The sequence below is a fragment of the Eleutherodactylus coqui genome, chromosome 1, assembly GCF_035609145.1.
Source record: "Eleutherodactylus coqui strain aEleCoq1 chromosome 1, aEleCoq1.hap1, whole genome shotgun sequence".
NCBI lineage: Eukaryota > Metazoa > Chordata > Amphibia > Anura > Eleutherodactylidae > Eleutherodactylus > Eleutherodactylus coqui.
The window spans coordinates 194,047,103-194,068,192 of NC_089837.1; positions in this window are offsets into that span (position 1 = coordinate 194,047,103).

Consider the following 21,090-nt stretch of genomic DNA (forward strand, 5'->3'; position numbering starts at 1 on the left):
CTTGTCACAGATAACGGAGAAGCAGCCTCCGCATGTTAACAGAAGTGCTCTTGAAACAAACAAGATGTCATGTGCCACTTTATAACAGATAATGTAACATTAAAACTGCAATGGCTATTGAAAAGATAGAGAAGGTCAACAGCTAATTAGGCTATTATCACTCGAATGCAGGAGTAATGTGCTATGTTACACACACTAACTAGAGTTTTCATTTTTAAGTAACCTACCAAATACTTACTTTTTCAGCTTATTTTATTCAAGCTGTGTGGCATTTTTTTAGGCTTAAAAAAAACACAATGAGTTTCTTGCATTTTTTACGAGAATTATTTTTGATAGCTTTTTCATGATCACACAATTTTAGCATGCCATTTTTTGACACTGCGGGCTGATATTAGCTGTAGAATAATAGGGAACAATGAGATACTACAGAATAGTCCATTTTTGTGGCATTTTGCTCACTTTCGGTGCATTTTGGGGGTTCATTGCATTTTTTTCAAAGCACAGCATACTCTAGATATGGCATTCTTTCTATATGTTTTCCCATAGACTGATAGTCCAATAGGGGGTGTATGTAGATTGAAAAAAGGATTTGATCTAGGACCGAACTCTGAGGAACCCCAACAGCAAAGGGAAAAGAAAAAGCAGTGGCAGCAAATGATACAATGTATGAGAGGTCAGAGAGGTAGGATGAAAACAGATAGGGAGAGAGAATATCCTGAAGGCCTTTAGAATGGAACATACTGTGCAGAAGTTGGTGATCTACAGTATCAAATGCTGCAGTGAGATCCAGGAGAATTAGTAGTCACCATTAGCTTTAGCCATCGGGAGATCATATGACACTTTCATAAGGGTTGATTCTGTAGAATGCAAAGTATGAAAAACAGATTGTAATGGATCAAGAAAAGAATTCCCAGAGATATAGTTGATTAGGTGAGAGTAGACCAAGTGTTCAAGTTTGGAGATGGGTCCAAAGAAGTTTTTTTCAGCAGTGGGAATATGATAGCATATTTAAAGGAGGGAAAGATACCAGATGAAAGAGACAGGTTAAATATTGTAGTGAGATGATTAGTGACAACTGGGGAGAGAGATATAATGGACACTGTTCACTCCAGGAACTCAGCATACTCCCACAATCTTTGTACCATACAATCAACTTGTATTCATGGTTATCTTCACAGAGATTGTAGTTGATGTTCCCTTCACACTGAACACTGAACTACACTCATACGAATAACTCTTAATGACGCCCACTCAATGTAGCTTACATATACAGATAGGAGAAGGGTCACTGCTATTGATGAGCAATTTTTGGAATATTTGAGTCGGTAGTGACCGACCCGATTTTCCAAAAATAACCATGGAATGAGACAAACCAATCCTGATTCTCTTTAAATGTTAATTGGTGTAAAAAAAAAAACAAACAGGTCCACTAATTTGGCCTCCAGAAGGTCCGTAATGCAGCTGACCAAGGAGGAGGTAGTTAGCACTGTTGTATTGCAGTGCTGGGCTTTGAAAAACTCCATATAGATGTTGCCCTTGGTCAGATTTGAACCTAGAACTTCAGCATGGCAAGACAGCAGTGCTAACAACTGAGCCACCATACTTGTTCTCTGATCTCCAGAGGAATGTAAGAACACGAAGAATTAACACACAAGGAATATAAAACCTCCATTTAGATGTTGCCCTTTCTTCAGAATTTAACCTAGAACTCCAGCACTGCAAGGCAGCATAGCTAACAATTGAGTGACCACATTTCTTTATTCTCTATTCTTCAGAGTAAGAGTAGGAGAAGAAAAAACAAATAGCATACAAACTCCATGTCGATATTGTCCAGAGCCAGATATAAACCTAGAACCACAGTGTTAGCAAGTGAGCCACCGAGCTTCTTCACTCTTTGTTCTTTCTCCTCCTGCTTCTTCCTTCTCTGGAGGAAAAGAAAAAAATCAGCACGCAGTTTTTATGTTCTCATTGTGTTTATTCTTGTCCTTATCCTCTGAAGATGAAAGATCTTGTATAGTGGTACAGTTGTTAGCACTGCTGCCTTACAGCACTGGAGTTCTAGGTTTGAATCTGACCAACATTTATATGGATTTTGCATGTTCTTTTTGTGTTTATTCTTGTCCTTCTCCTCATCTGGAAATGAAAGAGGAAGTGTGGTGGCTCAGTTGTTAGCATTGGTGCCTTGCAGTGCTGAAGTTCTACATGGAAATCTGACCAAGGGCCACATCTCTATGGAGTTTTTCAAAGTTCATGCAGATGTTGCCCTTGATGGGATTTGAACCTAGGATCCTAGAACTGCAGGGCAACAGTGCTAACCACTGAGCCACTCTCATCAAAGAGGCAAGAAAAATTCTAGTTTGTAAGTTTCACCAACAATTAGGTCTGGCCGACATGATTCGGGTCTGTGAAAATCGGCCTGATTTTATTGCCCGGCCAATCACAATGAGCAACACTAATTATCGCCGCTCCCAGTCCTGTTCTCCAGGACCCCTCCTGCCAAACCGAACTGTCCTGTATATACTATTTACAATAATAATGTCTCTCTTTTTAAAGCTGTCCCTATTAACTTCATAGGGACTTATTCTAAGACCTTGTTACTTCACAAAGGGATATCTTTCCCTACACCACCCACTGACTATCAAGTGGTGGATGTTCACCTCGCCAATTACAAATTTGTTTAGTTTGCGTATGCTCTGCAAATTGCCTTATGAACTGGAAGTGCTGCTGCAGTATTCAATTGCACTTGCATCTTAAAGATGCAGATACATTTGGTATCCAGGTCAGTAGAGGGGTTTCCAGACTACTAGAAACTCCCACTATGTGCACTCCTGAAGAGCCTTTCCATACCATGCACATGCGGCCTTGTCCACAGTCTGCTCTCTTCCTGAAAAATAGCTGTAATATGTATATATCTCACAACATTGACATCTAGTGACAACAGACAGTACTACAATACACCTAGAACTACGTTCAAACTGGGTGGGGCACAACATAGGTTGCCTTGTTACTGGCAGATGGGCTCTCACAATTTGATCAAAATGTCTGCTTAGAACCGTAATTACTTACATACTAAGTTTAGTAATATGCAGTTTAAATTTATAGATTCAGTGTTGGCATTTTTCTTGTACTTTTAGTGTGCAGTTATACCATTTATATGTTTGCTGTTGCCTTTCAGCCACTTTAAAAAGTAATGTGCACCTACAGTTAGGGCCAGAAATATTTGGACAGTAACACAATTTTTGCGAGTTGGGCTCTGCATGCCACCGCATTGGATTTGAAATGAAACCTCTACAACAGAATTCAAGTGCAGATTGTAACGTTTAAAGGGGTGGTCTCGCGAAACCAAGTGGGGTTATACACTTCCGTATGGCCATATTAATGCACTTTGTAATGTACATTGTGCATTAAATATGAGCCATACAGAAGTTATTCCACTTACCTGCTCCGTTGCTAGCGTCCTCGTCTCCATGGTTCCGTCTAAATTCGCCGGCAGCTTGCTTTTTTAGACGCGCTTGCGCAGTCCGGTCTTCTCCATTCAGCACGAGCCGCTTCAGTGTGCTCCCCGCTACAGCTCTTCTGCGCATGCGCAGACGAGCTGTCACTGCTCGGGAGCGCGCTGAAGCGGCCATTCTGCACCATCCTCTGTTAGAGGAAGGTGCAGAAACTGGAGCTGCCCAGCGGAGAAGACCAGCCCAGCCCAGCAGCCCCGAGAAGCCTCCCATGTAAGTGATGGGTCGGGGGGGGCTGCCGCTGCGCCGTGGGGGCTAGCGCTAGGCCGGGGGGGCTGTCGCTGCGCCGGGGGAGCTAGCGCTAGGCTGGGGGGGCTGTCGCTGCGCCGGGGGAGCTAGCGCTAGGCCGGGGGGGCTGTCGCTGCGATGGGGGGGGCTGTCGCTGCGCCGGGGGGGGGGCTAGCGCTAGGCCGGGGGGGCTGTCGCTAGGCCGGGGGGGCTGTCGCTGCGCCGGGGGAGCTGTCGCTAGGCCGGGGGGGGCTGTCGCTAGGCCGGGGGGGGCTGTCGCTAGGCCGGGGGGGCTGTCGCTAGGCCGGGGGGGCTGTCGCTGCGCCGGGGGAGCTAGCGCTAGGCCGGGGGGGGCTGTCGCTAGGCCGGGGGAGCTAGCGCTAGGCCGGGGGGGCTGTCGCTGCGCCGGGGGAGCTAGCGCTAGGCCGGGGGGGCTGTCGCTGCGATGGGGGGGGCTGTCGCTGCGCCGGGGGAGCTAGCGCTGGGGAGCCGGGGGCTAGAGCCGGTTACCTGCTGTCTGGTCGGCGGCTGCGGGGCGTCTGGTCGGCGGCTGCGATGCGTCCGGTTGCCATGGAGACACAGCTGGCGGCGTCTCGGGAGCGCGCACGTCGGGCTGCAGCGAGCGACGGGGAAAGAGCCGGCGGCCATCTTGAGGAAACTTTTATAACTTGCTGAAACGCTGGAACGGTAAGTACGAACCAGCTAGAAATGTCATTTACAGGGGGGCTTAGTAATGTGTGCTTAATGGGGGGGACTGGGCAAAAAAAAAAATTAACTGCTTCCTCGAGACATCTCCTTTAATTTAAAGGGTTGAACAAAAATATCTGATAGAAAATGTAGGAATTGTACACATTTCTTTACAAACACTCCACATTTTAGGAGCTCAAAAGTAATTGGACAAATAAACATAACCCAAACAAAATATTTTTTGGTTCAATATTTTGTTGCGAATCCTTTGGAGGCAATCACTGCCTTAAGTCTGGAACCCATGGACATCACCAAACGCTGGGTTTCCTCCTTCTTAATGCTTTGCCAGGCCTTTACAGCCGCAGCCTTCAGGTCTTGCTTGTTTGTGGGTCTTTCCGTCTGAAGTCTGGATTTGAGCAAGTGAAATGCATGCTCAATTGGGTTAAGATCTGGTGATTGACTTGGCCATTGCAGAATGTTCCACTTTTTTGCACTCATGAACTCCTGGGTAGCTTTGGCTGTATGCTTGGGGTCATTGTCCATCTGTACTGTGAAGCGCCGTCCGATCAACTTTGCAGCATTTGGCTGAATCTGGGCTGAAAGCATATCCCGGTACAGTTCAGAATTCATCCGGCTACTCTTGTCTGCTGTTATGTCATCAATAAACACAAGTGACCCAGTGCCATTGAAAGCCATGCATGCCCATGCCATCACGTTGCCTCCACCATGTTTTACAGAGGATGTGGTGTGCCTTGGATCATGTGCCGTTCCCTTTCTTCTCCAAACTTTTTTCTTCCCATCATTCTGGTACAGGTTGATCTTTGTCTCATCTGTCCATAGAATACTTTTCCAGAACTGGGCTGGCTTCTTGAGGTGTTGTTCGGCAAATTTAACTCTGGCCTGTCTATTTTTGGAATTGATGAATGGTTTGCATCTAGATGTGAACCCTTTGTATTTACTTTCATGGAGTCTTCTCTTTACTGTTGACTTAGAGACAGATACACCTACTTCCCTGAGAGTGTTCTGGACTTCAGTTGATGTTGTGAACGGGTTCTTCTTCACCAAAGAAAGTATGCGGCGATCATCCACCACCGTTGTCTTCCGTGGACGCCCAGGCCTTTTTGAGTTCCCAAGCTCACCAGTGAATTCCTTTTTTCTCAGAATGTACCCGACTGTTGATTTTGCTACTCCAAGCATGTCTGCTATCTCTCTGATGGATTTTTTCTTTTTTTTCAGCCTCAGGATGTTCTGCTTCACCTCAATTGAGAGTTCTTTTGACCGCATGTTGTCTGGTCACAGCAACAGCTTCCAAATCCAAACCCACACACCTGGAATCAACCCCAGACCTTTTAACTACTTAACTGATTACAGGTTAACGAGGGAGACGCCTTCTGAGTTAATTGCAGCCCTTAGATTCCATTGTCCAATTACTTTTGGTCCCTTGAAAAAGAGGAGGCTATGCATTACAGAGCTATGATTCCTAAACCCTTTCTCCGATTTGGATGTGGAAACTCTCATATTGCAGCTGGGAGTGTGCACTTTCAGCCCATATTATATGTAAAATTGTATTTCTGAACATGTTTTTGTAAACAGCTAAAATAACAAAACTTGTGTCACTGTCCAAATATTTCTGGCCCTAACTGTATTTGCATTTATTTCACTTTAGTTGTACTGTGATTCTCTTTGTAGCATAAAATACAGTGCATGTGTGGAAAAGATGCTGCAAAGCAAGAATGCTTTCAAATATAGAAGTGTTAATAGTTTGTTTTTGTCAATTAACAAAATGCAATGTGAATGAACAAAAGAGAAATCTAAACCAAAACAAAATTTGGTGTGACGACCCTTTGCCTTCAAAACAACATCATTTCTTCTAGGTACACTTGCACACAGTTTTTGAAGAAACTCAGTAGACATGTTGTTCCAAATATCTTTGAGAACTAACCCCAGATCTTTTGTGAAAACTCTTTCTGTCTCTTCATGTAACCCCAGACATACTCGATAATATTGAGATGAGGGCTCTCTGGGGCCATATCATCACTTCCAGTAGTCCTTGTTCTTCTTTACGCTGAAGATAATTCTTAATAACATTGTCTGTATGTTTGAGGTCGTTGTCCTGCTGCAGAATAAGTCTGGAGCCAATCAGACGCCTCCCTGATGGTATTGCATGATGGATAAATATCTGCCTGTATTTCAGCATTGAGGACACCATTAATCCAGACTAAATCTCCAGCTATATCTGCTGAAATGCTGCCCCAAACTTGAAAGGACCTTCCACCATGCTTCACTGTTGCCTGCAGACCCTCATTATTATACTCATTATCCAGCCCTTCAGTGAATAAACTACCTTCTGTTACAGCTAAATATTTCAAATTTTGACTTATCAGTCAGGATAGGGGATAACTTGCTGGTTGGTGGATGTCTCATTGCTGAGATCCCTGCCAATATCCAGGACGGACCTTCCATGTCCCATTATGCCTGTCTCTGCAGGGGTCACGTCTCCCCCCACAGTGACGTCAGCATGAAGAGAGTGCTGGCCAAGCATGTATGGTCATCTCTCCATTGATTTCAATGGGGCTAATAGAAATACTAGAGCAGGTGCCGCTTTGGTATCTCAGCAGCACCATTAAAAGTGTACTCCATTCAGTCTCCTATTTACTGTGGAGGCGCTGTGTGTGCAGTAACCCCACAGTGAGGAGTATTGGGGGACACGGGACCCCATATCTCAAGATCAGCAGGAATCATAGCAGTGAGACCGCCACCAATCAGCAAGTCATGCCCTATCCTATGGATAGGGAATAACTTGCAATTTTGGTGCAACCCCTTTAAGGAACCTGTGTAGTAATTTTTTTTCAATTTAATAAATTGTACTTAGAAATTGAAATTGTCTCTATGGGTAGAAATACATGGAGGAATAAAAATAAAATAAATCTTCATTGGTACAAGCCACCAAATTTAACAGAAGTCACTGAAAATGTGTTACAGAGGCAAATAGGTAAGGTAGCAAATCACAATGGGGTAATTATTATAGGGGACTTCTAGATATAAACTGGGAAACTGAAATCCGTGGATCTCAGAAAGGAAAAACGTTTCTTGCAATAACTAAAGATGGTTACCTTTCCCAACTTGTACAGGACTCAACTAGAGAGATAGCCATTTTGGACTTAATAATCAAAAAAAATGACAGAATAACAGGGGTGCAAGTTGGGGGGCACCTGTAATATAGTGACCATAATATAATAAAACTCCCTATTGAAAGACAAGTGGAAATGTATCTGGGAGCTACAAAAATATTAAACTTTAAGAAGGTACAGTTCAATCAGCTTAGAGATGTGCTTAACCTGATTGACTTGGACAAAGTGGTCAGAAATAAGAGTATAGACAATGAGTGATTGTACAGACAATAAATGGGAACATTTTTAAAACCATCTTAAGTATCCATCGTGAGAGGTTCAAACGTTATAGGAATAAAATGGTTAGGATTAGGAGAAAACCAATGTGGCTCAATAAAGATGTATAGGGGGCAATAAGCAACAAAAGGAAAGTGTTTAAGTTAGTAAAACAAGAAGGCAGTGAAGAAATATTAAAAAGCTATAAAAAATAAATTATGTAAAAAGCAAGTAGAAGCAAATAGAGAGAAAGAAAGACTCATTGCTAAAGAGAGTAAAGCTAGCCTAAAACTGTTCTTCAACTACAGTATATAAATAGTAAAAAGATTTAACTGGAAAATTTGTCTCTTTAAAAAGTAATGAGGGGAAAATTGTAGAGGATGATGACGAGAAAGCAAATTGGTAAATAGTTTTTGCCAGTGTATTCACTCAGGAAAATTAAATAGCAGGCGAAATGCAGAGTGATAAAGTAAACTCTCATTAAATATGACCAGTCTAAGCCAGGAAGAAGTGCAGAGGCAACTTAAAAAGATTAAAACAGACAAATTGCTGGGTCCCGTTTATATAGGCTTCCCTATTCTAAAGGAATTAAGGGATGTGATAGACAGATCATTGTTTCTTATATTTAAGAGCTCTATAGTGATAGGGTCTGTTCCACTGGATTGGCACATATTCAAAAAGGGGTAAAAAAGCAAACCTGGAAATTTTAAGCTAGTAAGTCTAACTTGTGGGTAAAATCTCTGAAGGGTTTCAAAAAGAGGCTATCCTGGAGTACCTCAATGAAATTAGCTGTATAACCCCAATATCTACATGGGTTTATGAGTTCTCACTCCTGTTAACTCAATCTGATCAGCTTCTACGAGAAGGTACGTTCTAGAGTGGATTGGGGTGAGTCATTGGATCTTGTGTATCTTGATTTTTCCAAAGTGTTTGATACTGGGCCACATAAAAGGTTAGGATAAGAAATGAAAGTGCTTGGTCTGGGTGAGAATGTATGTCAGTAGGTAAGTAACTGGCTTAGTGATAAAAGGTAGAGGGTGGTACATACTCTGATTGGGTCACCGTTACTAGTGGGGTACCACATGAGTTAGTATTGGGCTCTATTCTTTTTAATCTATTTAGTAATTGTTGTGGAGGGATTGCACAGTAAAATATCACTATTTGGACATTATACAACACTATGTAAAGTAATTTACACAAGAGAGGACAGTATATGGTTGCAAACAGATCTGGGTAAACTGGTGGCATGGGGAGAAAAGTGGCAAATGTAATTTAACAATGATAAATATAATATTATGAACATGTCACTATTACACACTAAATAGGAGTAAAACTAACATGGAAAAGGACTTGGGGGTTTTAGTTAACTGTAGGCAAGTAAGATCATGGGGTACATCAGAAGAGGTCTAGGGACACATGACAAGAACATTGTTCTTACTCTTTACAAATTACTAGTCAGACCACACGTGGAATATTTTATACAGTTTTGGTCAGTGGTACTCAAGAAGGACATAGCAGAGCTTGAGCGCTTTTAAAGACGGACAACTACGTTAATAAACAGAATGTGCTGACTACAATATCCAGAGAGGTTTTCCAAATTAGCGTTATTTATTTTAGAACATAGATGGCTTTGGGCAACCTAATACCTATATATATATATATATATATATATATCTGAGCCTCGTGTGGTGCAGCGTGTAAGCTCTCGCCTACAACCTCAAGGTTGCAAAAACGATCGCCGCATGATTCTGGTGGCCAGCTCAAGGTTGACTCAGCCTTTCATCCTTCCGAGGTCAGTAAAATGAGTAACCAGCTTGGTGGGCGGTAATAAGTAATAATTACCTGAAAGCGCTGCGTAATAAGTTGGCGCTATACAAATACCAAGATCTATTTTATGTATATATATATATATATATCAGGGGTCAGTACAGATATCTCTTTCAAATATTTCTCTCTCGCTATTCATACCAGGACTGTGACTGTAATAGGGGGTCATCCGGAACGCCTGCTCCAGATTTCGCAGCAAAAATCTGCCCGTGGACACGAGGCCTAACTTGCAGCTTAAAATGTATCTCAGGCTGTATTGCTGACTGTGCTTTTCGTCTTATGTGAAGGCAAATATTCTTAACTTTAAAACAAGTCAGAGCTCTAACTGCAATACAGTGTGAGATATAGCTATTTAAAGCGAGGATGCATTTCATATGCCCTTCGCAGGGAAAAGGTTTAAAGTCTTTATTAAAAAAAATACATAAGCTCAAACCTAAATAACATTTCTATAAAATATCTAAGCTTACAGATTCAATTTAAAAAATACATTGTGAGAAAAACGCATTTTAATGCAGCAGAATAAAAGTAAAAAAAATATCACTGTATAGTTAATATCTATTTAAGTTTGTCTGTCCGTCCATCCGTCTATCTATCTATCTCATATCTATCTATTCATCTCATATCTATTTATCTATCTATCTATCTATCTATCTATCTATCTATCTATCTATCTATCTCATATCTATCTATCTATCTATCTATCTATCTATCTCATATCTATCTATCTATCTACCTATCTATCTATCTATCTATCTCATTATCTATCTATTCATCTCACATCTATCTATCTATCTATCTATCTATCTATCTATTCATCTCATATCTATCTATCTATCTATCCGTCTCATAGCTATCTATTCATCTCATATCTATCTATCTATCTATTCATCTCATATCTATCTATCTATCTCATATCTATCTATCTATCTATCTATCTATCTATCTATCTATATCATATCTATCTATTCATCTCAACTCTATCTATCTATCCATATCTATCTCTATCTATCTATCTATCTATCTATCTATCTATCTATCTATCTATCTATCTATCTATCTATCTATCTATCTATCTATCTATCATGACTGCACACATTTAAAGGTATGAAGGAATGTAACCATGTGTGAATTGGTTATACTATTTCTTCTGTTTTCTTGTACATTTATATGCTCTACAAACTCCATGGCACAGTTTAGTTTCTATTGTACTGACATTTAGGATAATTGAAAGCACTAACCACAGAGTCATACAAACATATTATGACATATTTATGTTCAAGTTAAAATGTTCAACATTTCTGATCTTTGCAGCTGACAGAAGTGTTTCAAAATGATTTATATGTGATTTACTGCAAAAACAATAGTACAGAAGTCAATTGTTGTTAATTAAAACAGCTTTTGAAATACTAATTGGCAAAACATAAGTTTGGTCCAGTTATCCAGCCACTAGTAATCACAAATGAATTTCTAAAGGGAGGTTAGGCTAATATATCAGCAAATGAAGCACCATAAACATGATTAATATGCACATTAGACTTTCCTTATCACAATTTTCTGGCAGTTTTTATCCGGTCTTGCTTAAAATTACATTGAGCTGTTTCTCTCTTTCTATAAAATACAGATTACGTGGAGACAGCAGTCTGAGCATGTCAAGTTTCATCTCCTTGAGACATTAATTATTATTGCTGGTTCAGTATTCCTTATCTATCACTGCTGAAAGATGTAGACTCTAATACTTAGTACCATTCATGATAAAGGTTTAATGTATTAGTAATCATATTTCAAAATAATACATACATTTGATACTTTCTTGCAATACAGTCTCAACCTTATTATTCTATACAAGGCCATATTTGCCACTAGGTACTGGAAGTCCAGTGCTTAGGGTGGCTCCTTGCAGGGGGTGGCCATGTGCCAGCAGTGAAAGGAAAAAACATTCTTTTTAACCACCTGCTGCTTCCTAATACACTTCCTAAGACATACAATTTTCTGGCAGCAGCATTTTAGGTTAGTGTACAATTTTATGTAAGTGTACAATATGTGAAATGAATGTATATACACCTTTTCCCTGAAAATAAGCCCTAGCATGATTTTTGAATAGTGTCCAGGCAGCTATACAAGGAAAAAAGAAATATTTTGGAGCAAAAATTAATATAAGACCCTGTCTTATTTTCGGGGAAACACAGTATATGCATGTAAAGTACATCTACTGCACATGCGTTCATATATGTTTATCTGTGTATATGTTCTGATACTGTACCTATGTAGTTAGCTTGGTTCTGGTACTATATCTATGTAGCAAGCTCATTTCTGTTTTTGCATCTACGCAGTAAGCTTGGTTCTGGTACTGTATTTATGCACTATGCTTGGTTCTAGTGCTTTATTTATGTCATAAACTTGGTACTGTTACTCTATATATGTAGTCATGTCAGTTCTGCTATTGTATATGTAGTTACCTTGGTTCTGATATTGTATCTATGTAGTTAGCTTGATTCTGTTACAGTATTTCCACAGTAAACTTGGTTCTGGTGCCATATTTATGTTCCTACACTCCTAAGGGGCCAGATACTTTTTAATGATTTTATGGAGGGGGTGTTTTTTCTGGCCCTACTTTTCTCTTGAGCTGCCAGGATTATTTTTTTCAGCTTTTTTTGTGACATATAGAGCTATTTTTAATATCTTTTTTAACTGCATTTTTTCATGATAAAGGTTTAATGTATTACTAATCATATTTCAAAATAATACATGGATTTAATATTGTGTTGTGATATAGTCTCAACCTCATGATGCTTTACAGGGTCATATTTGCTAGATTGCAGGAGCTTTAACCCCTCACTGTATACTTACAATGGTGTGGTATTAGGCCGGCAGCACACAGGCAGAAATCCCGCGGCGGGATTTCCCGTGGGATTTCCGCTGCTCAAAGCCTGCATAGGATTGTGTTAACAAACGCAATCCTATGCAGACGGCCGCGGTTTGACCGCGCGAAATCTCGCGCGGCAAACAATCCGCGTCATGTCCTATTTTTGTGCAGGGCTCGCAGAGCCTTGCACAGAAACGTCACTCACCGGGCCGCCGGCTCCGGTCTGCGCATGCGCCGGCTGATCGGCAGCCGGCACATGAAAGAGCCGGGGCCGCCGGGCGCGGGTGAGTACGCGCTCATCCCTGCAGGTGCTCGGGTCGGGTCCCGCAGCGAGAATTCTCGCCGCCGGATCCGACCCGCTCGTCTGCAGGCGGCCTTAAAATCTAAAGCATGCAAAGAGGATGAAATAGATAAATCCATTAAGGAGGGGATAAAAACCCTTCTCAGGTATATTATTGTCGAAGGGAAGAAAAACTATGGAATTACAAAAATTAAAAATAGGGATAATAACTTTATTAATGATAATATATTAAGAAGGCAATTGCTGACTATTTGAGCTGCTTTTGTTCATTATTTTCAAAAGCTAGTTTTCAGATATGATTGGGACTGTATGTACTTCTAGTTGTAAGAGCTCAGATCTATTATTTTTGGAGGATGATGTTGTAGGTGAACTTGCATGTTGAAAGTTGAATAAGGCAATCAGTCCAGATGGCATCCACCCCAGAATTCTTAAAGAACTTCACTTTGTGATTGCTGCACCTCTGATTTATATTATATATATATATATATATATATATATATATATATATATATATATATATATATATATATATATATATATATATAGTGTTGTTGTTAATGTAGTGCATTATAAACAAGGAAAAGTTACAAGTGGTGATCACAAAAGTCTATCGTGGGTCTTATTCTTTTAAATATGTTCATAATCAAGTCTCTGAACTTACATCAATGTAGAGACAATAAAACTCTCACACTCTTATTTGTGGCCTAATTAAGAATTTAACCAGTATGATACCATATGCCAGAGGCAATAAACCCTAAAGAGAGAGCTTAACTTTTTATTATTATATACTAGACGAGATCACAGATACTGTATATGTGTGAATCCATGTCTCACCACCACCTCCTCTTCTCCATGTAGAAGACCATGCGTGCGGGTGGTATCCCTGCCGGAATTAAAACCAGGGACCTCAGCACTGCAGTGTGACAGTGACGGCTCTTGAGCCACTGTGCCACTCATTCACCTCTTCACTCTTTTCAAGTATATGATGAACTATTAGGTGATGAGATGTGTGATGACATTGTTGTCTGGTACTTACTTACCTACAATCAAGTTGCAGATCTGTCAGGATTGGTTACAAGGATCATGCAGGTACCGCCCAATGGTGTTATAAGAGTTGTCAGTTTGTGCCAGTTTCATCTATAACCTCGTTGTTACTCCTGGAGATGCCAGTCTTTCTGTCAAAACATGTCAAGGGGAGGGGGGTTCTTTATATTTTAAACACATATCCATGACTGCAGGTCAGCTTAGCACAGTGCTTCATTCAATTACTACGTGAGGGGGGGAACCATATCTCCCACTTGCTATGTGATTGAAATTGTAGATACTTGGCTACTTTCATGTGTCTATAATAGGAACTTATTGGTGACCTGGGTCAGCATAAGCTGACTAAATAGGGAGTGCTGGCAACCCGCTTGGTCTGCAACTGACTGTTGAGTTTTCACCAATGGGCCTGACTAATTATATGCAGCCTTGTACTTTATAGGTACTTTATTGAGTTCAGTTCACTGAATGCGATGATATCAGGTTTTTAGGGTTGAGGCAAGATTGACACATTCCTTTCTATCTGGTGTAATGAAATATTTTTGCTTTAAGATTATATAATCAGAAACGTGTGAGTTAATGCAGCTGTTATGTGATTTTCTCTTTTACTTATAGAGTATAATGCTGTATTATTAAATATTGTAATATATTATTGCATTAAGGGGTACATTTCCATTTAATTTTATCATAACCTGTTGGTACATAGCAGCATAATAGTACACCACTGGCAGAAGTGAGTTCTAACATAGAGTCACACTTTCATGGCACTAGCATTGTCTGTGAACAACTGGAGTGGGGCTGCTAATTATGTCTGTGATACCACAATAATGGCAGAAATCAACAAAACCTCTGATCTCTGCCATTTAACTCATCCTATGCTGCAATCAATGCTTACTGAGGCATAGAGGGTATAGGGTGCTCCTACGTAAGCATCACTGGGATTCCCTGTGATGTGACCTGTGTCCCAACCTTAGATTGGTATGTGCCGACAAGTCAGGATCCATTGAAAACTAATTCAGAATTGTCAGTTTTAAAGGGATTCTGTCACCAGGTTCATGAACTTTGACTTGGAGCTGAGCTCTGAGTCATGGAGGCAGCCCGTGCTGGCCTTTCTCCTCCCACAGCATGCAGAGTGACAGCTCTCTCCCTATGTACACAATAGGGGAGAGAGCTGTCAATCTGCATGAAGCAGTTGAGGAGAAGCCATCACAGCCCACCTCCATGACTTGGAGCTCATACTTCATGAACCTGGTGACAGAATTCCTTTAAAGCATACTTAAGGAGACCCTGGTAACTACCTGTACAGTTACTAATGCACAGTACAATAATGTATAACTCTAAATGTAGCCTAAACAATCCTCCAAAAAACAGTGAGCAGCTCATATAGCTATGCCAGAAGAAGAATAAAAAATGATGACACTCAGAAAGTGAGTAGGCAAAAATTAAAAACATTTTAGGTCTAAAAATGTACAGTAAATGGTGCACTAAACATATTTATATAATAAAGATATGAATAATTATGTTTAAACATATGTTTAGTTTCACACACCTAAATGATCTGAAACTGTTTCAGATAGTTTTTAGTTGTCATTAGGGATGAGCGAGTATACTCGCTAAAGCACTACTCGCTCGAGTAATGTGCCTTAGCCGAGTATCGCTGTGCTCGTCCCTGAAGATTCGGGGGCCGGAGCGGGGAGCTGCGGGGGAGAGCAGCCAGGAACGGAGGGGAGATCTCTCTCTCCCTCTCTCCCGCCCGCTCTCCCCTGCTCCCCGCCGCAACTCACCTGCCAGCTGCGGCGGCCCCCGAATCTTTATGGACGAGCGGGGAGATACTAGGCTAAGGAACATTACTCGAGCGAGTAGTGCCTTAGCGAGTATACTCGCTCATCCCTAGTTGTCATCCATTTGAGTCCTCTCAATACTCAAAAAGCTTTCATATAACTTTGGTTCTTAGCTATAAAGGAGAGATAAGTTTACATCTGTTGTAAAGTTATAGGGAGAAAAATGAAACTGGCCTTTGCATTGAGATTCAGTGATGGAAATAAATGAGTGTTTACTTTTTATTTACATTGTATTATTTACAATCAATACGCTTAGAAAATGTATTATTTTCTTTTGATGGTTATTCATTCTTTATTGTTCAAACTCTCCACCAATGAACATGCTATATATTACATGATCATGAAATAACAGTATGTTTTTTCAAGTATTTAACTTTGTGTGAACCTGTAATATATGTTTGTACAAATGGTGTCAGGACAGGATCTTTATGGCCTGCTGAATTATTTCAGAACTAGCATTATCAATGCTTTCACAGGAGACTGGAGGTCATAACCTTTCTTCGAAAATGTCTAGGTCATAACCTCATTGTTGCACAAAGTATCCACTGGCTGAAGTTTGGGATATCAACTATTAGGAGAATATGCCACACAGGATATTTTATTTGGTTTACTGAATTTATCAAACGGTTAAGCAGTTTTACATACATTAGGTTTTCCCGGAACCACACAAAGCTCTAGAACAAAGATACCAGGTATTAAGTAAATTGCTATGTAGGAAAAATAAGTGTAGGTAATATACTTTAAGATACAACAAACAACGGTTGCTTATTTTAGCTGCTTTCCTTAGTTTCTTTTAAAGTTGTAATTTTTTGTCCATTTGCTGTATAATAGGTACTGGACAGATGGATAACCATATGTGACACTAGGTGAATATTCTTTATATAGTCGTTGACTGCTGAATTAGTGCCCTGAGCTCAAAAATAGATGAACTACTGTACCTTTTGGATTGTTTGCTCTCTCAACTCAGGTTTATCGTAGCAGAAAAGAGGAACTAAAACTGAGATTGTATCACAGCAACTAGAGGCAGCTAAAGCAACCACTGGATCACCAAGAATTTACTCAGGATCACAGAGAAGCATTCGTTTTAATCATTGGAACACTAGTAATGGCTGATAGATTCAAGATGATTAATTCTAAAGAGATAGATCACCAGATAAGGACACCAAGCGACTGCATCGCTAGCTGTAGCTCCTAGAGATGAGCGAGCATACTCACTAAGGGCAATTACTCGATCGAGCATTGCCCTTAGTGAGTACCTGCCCACTCGGGAGCAAAGATTCGGCTGCCGGCGGCGGCTGGGGAGAGCGGGGAGGAACGGAGGGCAGATCTCTCTCTCCCTCTTTTCCCCCCACTTCCCCCTGCTCATGGCCGCAACTCACCTGTCACCCGCGCCGGCAGCCGAACCTTCTCTGCCGAGCGGGGAGATACTCACTAAGGACAATGCTCGCTCGAGCAATTGTCCTTAGCGAGTATGCTCGTTCCTATACCAGTAGAAACCTGACGCTTTGCCAATTATTTACTATGTATTACTGCATACCATCATACTTCTGAATTACCAGAAGAATGATTTAATAAAACTGGATCACTGACACAATGGCAAGGAGTTCCCAAGTAATGATTATAACTAGAGATGAGCGAGCGTACTCGTCCGAGCTTGATGCTCGTTCGAGTATTAGGGTACTCGAGATGCTCGTTACTCGAGACAAGCACCACGCAGTGTTCGAGTCACTTCCATTTTCTTCCCAGAAAAGTTTGCGCCGTTTTCTGGCCAATAGAAACACAGGGAAGGCATTACAACTTCCACCTGTGAAGTTCCAGCCCTATCCCACCCCCCTGCAGTGAGTGGCTGGGGAGATCAGGTGACACCCGAGTATATAAACTGGGGCCAGCCGTGGCTCGCCACAGATGCACGCTGAGAGACATTAGGGAAAGTGCTGTCCTGCTGTAGCTGCTATAGGGAGAGTGTTAGGCTGTTATCTTCGTCTTCAAGAACCCCAACCCTCTGACCGTGTGCAGTACTGTTGGGGCTGCTTTTAGCAGTTTTGCACATTTTTTTTTTTTTTGTATATCGGGCGTGCAGACCATAGCGTTCTCAGTCTGCAGTCATTTTACTGAGTATAGGGGCAGTACTGGTGAGGCAGGGACAGTGGTACAGGGAAAGAGATATACTGGCTATATAGGCAGTGGGCTTTTTCAAAAAAAGTGGAAAAAAAAATCTTTGGGCTGCCTGTGACCGTGTTCAGTTTACTGCGTGTCTGCTGGGGGTAGTAGTCACTCACTATTACCCAGCTAGGTGTTACTGCAGCTTTGCGCATAATTTTTTCTGGCTGCACTGTGCTTTCAATAACCACAGTCATCCTCCAACAGGGAACTAATACTGTGCTCCCCCTATACTGCTGTTAGTGATATGTTACTGTGGCCTTTCTAGACTGCAACTACTACTGAAATGGAACTAATACTGTGCTCCCCCTGTACTGCTGCTAGTGATATGTTACTGGGGCCTGTCTAGACTGCTACTACTACTGAAATGGAACTAATACTGTGCTCCCCCTATACTGCTGCTTTGGAATTGTTACTGGGGCCTGTCTTGACTGCTACTATTACTGAAATGGGCGGTTGGGCAGTATGTTACCCAGGAGAAGTGGCAGCGGAGTGTCATGCAGGCAGTGATTGTGCTTTGTTGGAGGTAGTGTGGTGCTTAGCTAAGGTATGCCTTGCTAATGAGGGTTTTTCAGAAGTAAAAATTGTTGGGGGGGCCCACTCTTGCCGCTATTGTGGCTTAATAGTGGGGCCTGGGAACTTGAGATGCAGCCCAACATGTAGCCCCTCGCCTGCCCTATCCGTTTCTGTGTCGTTCCCATCACTTTCTTGAATTTCCCAGATTTTCACAAATGAAAACCTTAGCGGAGCATAGGTCCCATACAAAAATGCTCGGGTCGCCCATTGACTTCAGTGGGGTTCATTACTCCAAACGAACCCTTGAGCATCGCGGGGAAGTTCGACTCGAGTAACGAGCACCCGAGCATTTTGGTGCTCGCTCATCTCTAATTATAACTGTACTGGACATTGCACAACTAGGTCACCTGAAAATGAAAATTGCAACTAGAAGATAGACCAGATAACAGATACTATCAATAGGTCAAAATAGACCATTCGGGTTTATGGGATTATATACCACTGGTTGGCTAGCTAAAAATGTACTTACAAGGAATTTTACCGGTGGTGCAAAACTAATATGGTTCCAATGCTTTCCCCAACTTTGCTAGTAGTCAAAGTCCCTCAAACTTCCCCAGTAGTTATATTAGGACCCCATAGTCCATACTAGCCACAATGGGCTGCCAAAGTCCCCATAGTCACAGAAAGAATCTCCCAAGTCCTCCCAAATCCCAATCACAGCCACCATTCCGCAAGCTATTGTCTATCTTCCACATCCCATCGTCCTCTTATCACAGCCCATTTCCCTATCAGTAGTCACAGTCACAACTCTCCACAGTTTGCCTCTCCTTTAACACTCACAGCCACAATCCCCCACCTCCCAGTCAGAATTCCCTGAATGCTGTGTATGGTATAAAAAAAAGACTTAAAAAACATTTTAATGACGTTATAGTTATAGGAGACTAATGTCCTGGGAAGGAAAGGCTTTCCAGCTAAGGACATGTCTCATAACACACGTCTACAGTGTATGAAGTACTCACATTTTTGTGGACCATTTTATTTGCAAGTGAAAACCAGATGTTACATTCCCACTTTTTTCACATAAGATCTTGCGGCTGAGCATATATTGTATACTGTTCTTACAAATGTTGCATATCTTAGTCTAATAGTTTTAGAACACTGTATATGATGCGCATAAATCTCTACTCAGATCTACAGCTTAGTAACTAATTTCACATTTCATGCCATTTGTCTTCTAAAAGCTTGTTTGCCCAAACGTGCATGAAGATAGCCATTACTATAAAGAATTGTATACCAATTTACACTGTTTATGCTGTTTACTTTAGAATTGATATCATTATTGTGGCCACACCCATTTACTTTATGAGCATTTAATCCCTATTTTAATCATTATTTTACTCGTCTTAAATTTGTAAAATAAATTATAGGTTTTGTTTCTATTTTTTCAATACCTGCAGTTGTAGATGTAGAAATATGTGGCATATATGAATTTCAAGTGTCATGAGCTTTTATTTGGAAAGGTGTTTTCTGGTTCAGTGATTATTTTGTTTCAGCTTTAACCCTTTCCAATCCACTGTCTGACGTCTTCCTACATTCTGTTTGAAGCTTGTACAGCTCCAATGTCAGAAGACATCCGACAGGGTATTCTTACCGTCTCTTGCCAGCCACTCCACTGTCGGAGCCTCTCTAGCACACACAAACTGGCTTTAGCCAGCAGATGGCACCATTGTATAACAGCAAAAAGAGAAAGCCTTTTAGGAAACCCTAAATCCAAAATTGGATTGGAAAGGGTTAAGTATAACTGTCTTTTATTTTTTTAATGTATTGGACAGACGATTATAAGCATTTTTGCAATACAGGTAATCAGCCTGTTCTGTGTATTTTTGTAGAAAGCCCATATTCAGTTATGCAGTTAGGTAAAGTCATTGCTAGGGAAATCCATCTTCAGCTAGGTGCACAGCCAAATACAGAGACTGCTTCTCCACTCTGCCTGCACTATAATCTATACTGCAGGCACAGCTGCTCACATATTATTAATAAATGGCTGCCTTATATTTTATGAATTTATATACAAATTTCCCCAAAGGTTTTAGGCCTTGGTCAGACGAGCAATTTTTTTAGCGCATGAATAGCCACGCAAAAAAGAAAATCGCATATCGCATGTTGAAAAATCACGTGAACAGGTAAATTTGCACTTGCATGTCCTATCTTTTGCAGGTGCAATTATTTAGCTCCTCTAAAGAGCCGCTTTTGAGACGCGCCTATTCATGCGATAAAAATCACTCTTATGACTGAGACCTTATAATGCTCTTGTTTTCTTTGCTCCTCTACTGTACATGGAAAAAATAATCCTGTGTAGCAAAATTGCATACAGGTGTTCAAGGCTGTAAAGTATTGTTTGAGACCATTGCAATTGTTGCATTTTCTGTTTTTGGAAAATATATAGATTTGGTGTGTATGTTTACTTGTTGGGAGAGTTTAATCCCATTTCTTAGATGTTTATATTTTTTCCATTTTTTTTTTTAACTTGTCAATACTATCATTTTGGTGCTTTTAGGCCTCATGTTCACTTGCACGCATGGATTCCATCTGCTGAATCCTGCACGGAATCCAGCCCTGCGCGCAGACATGGACAAAAAAAGACATTTTCTTACCTGTCCAGATCCAGTACAGGTCTCCTTTGTGCCGGACAGATCTTCTTACTTCAGCACGGTGGATGCATCTGGGCATG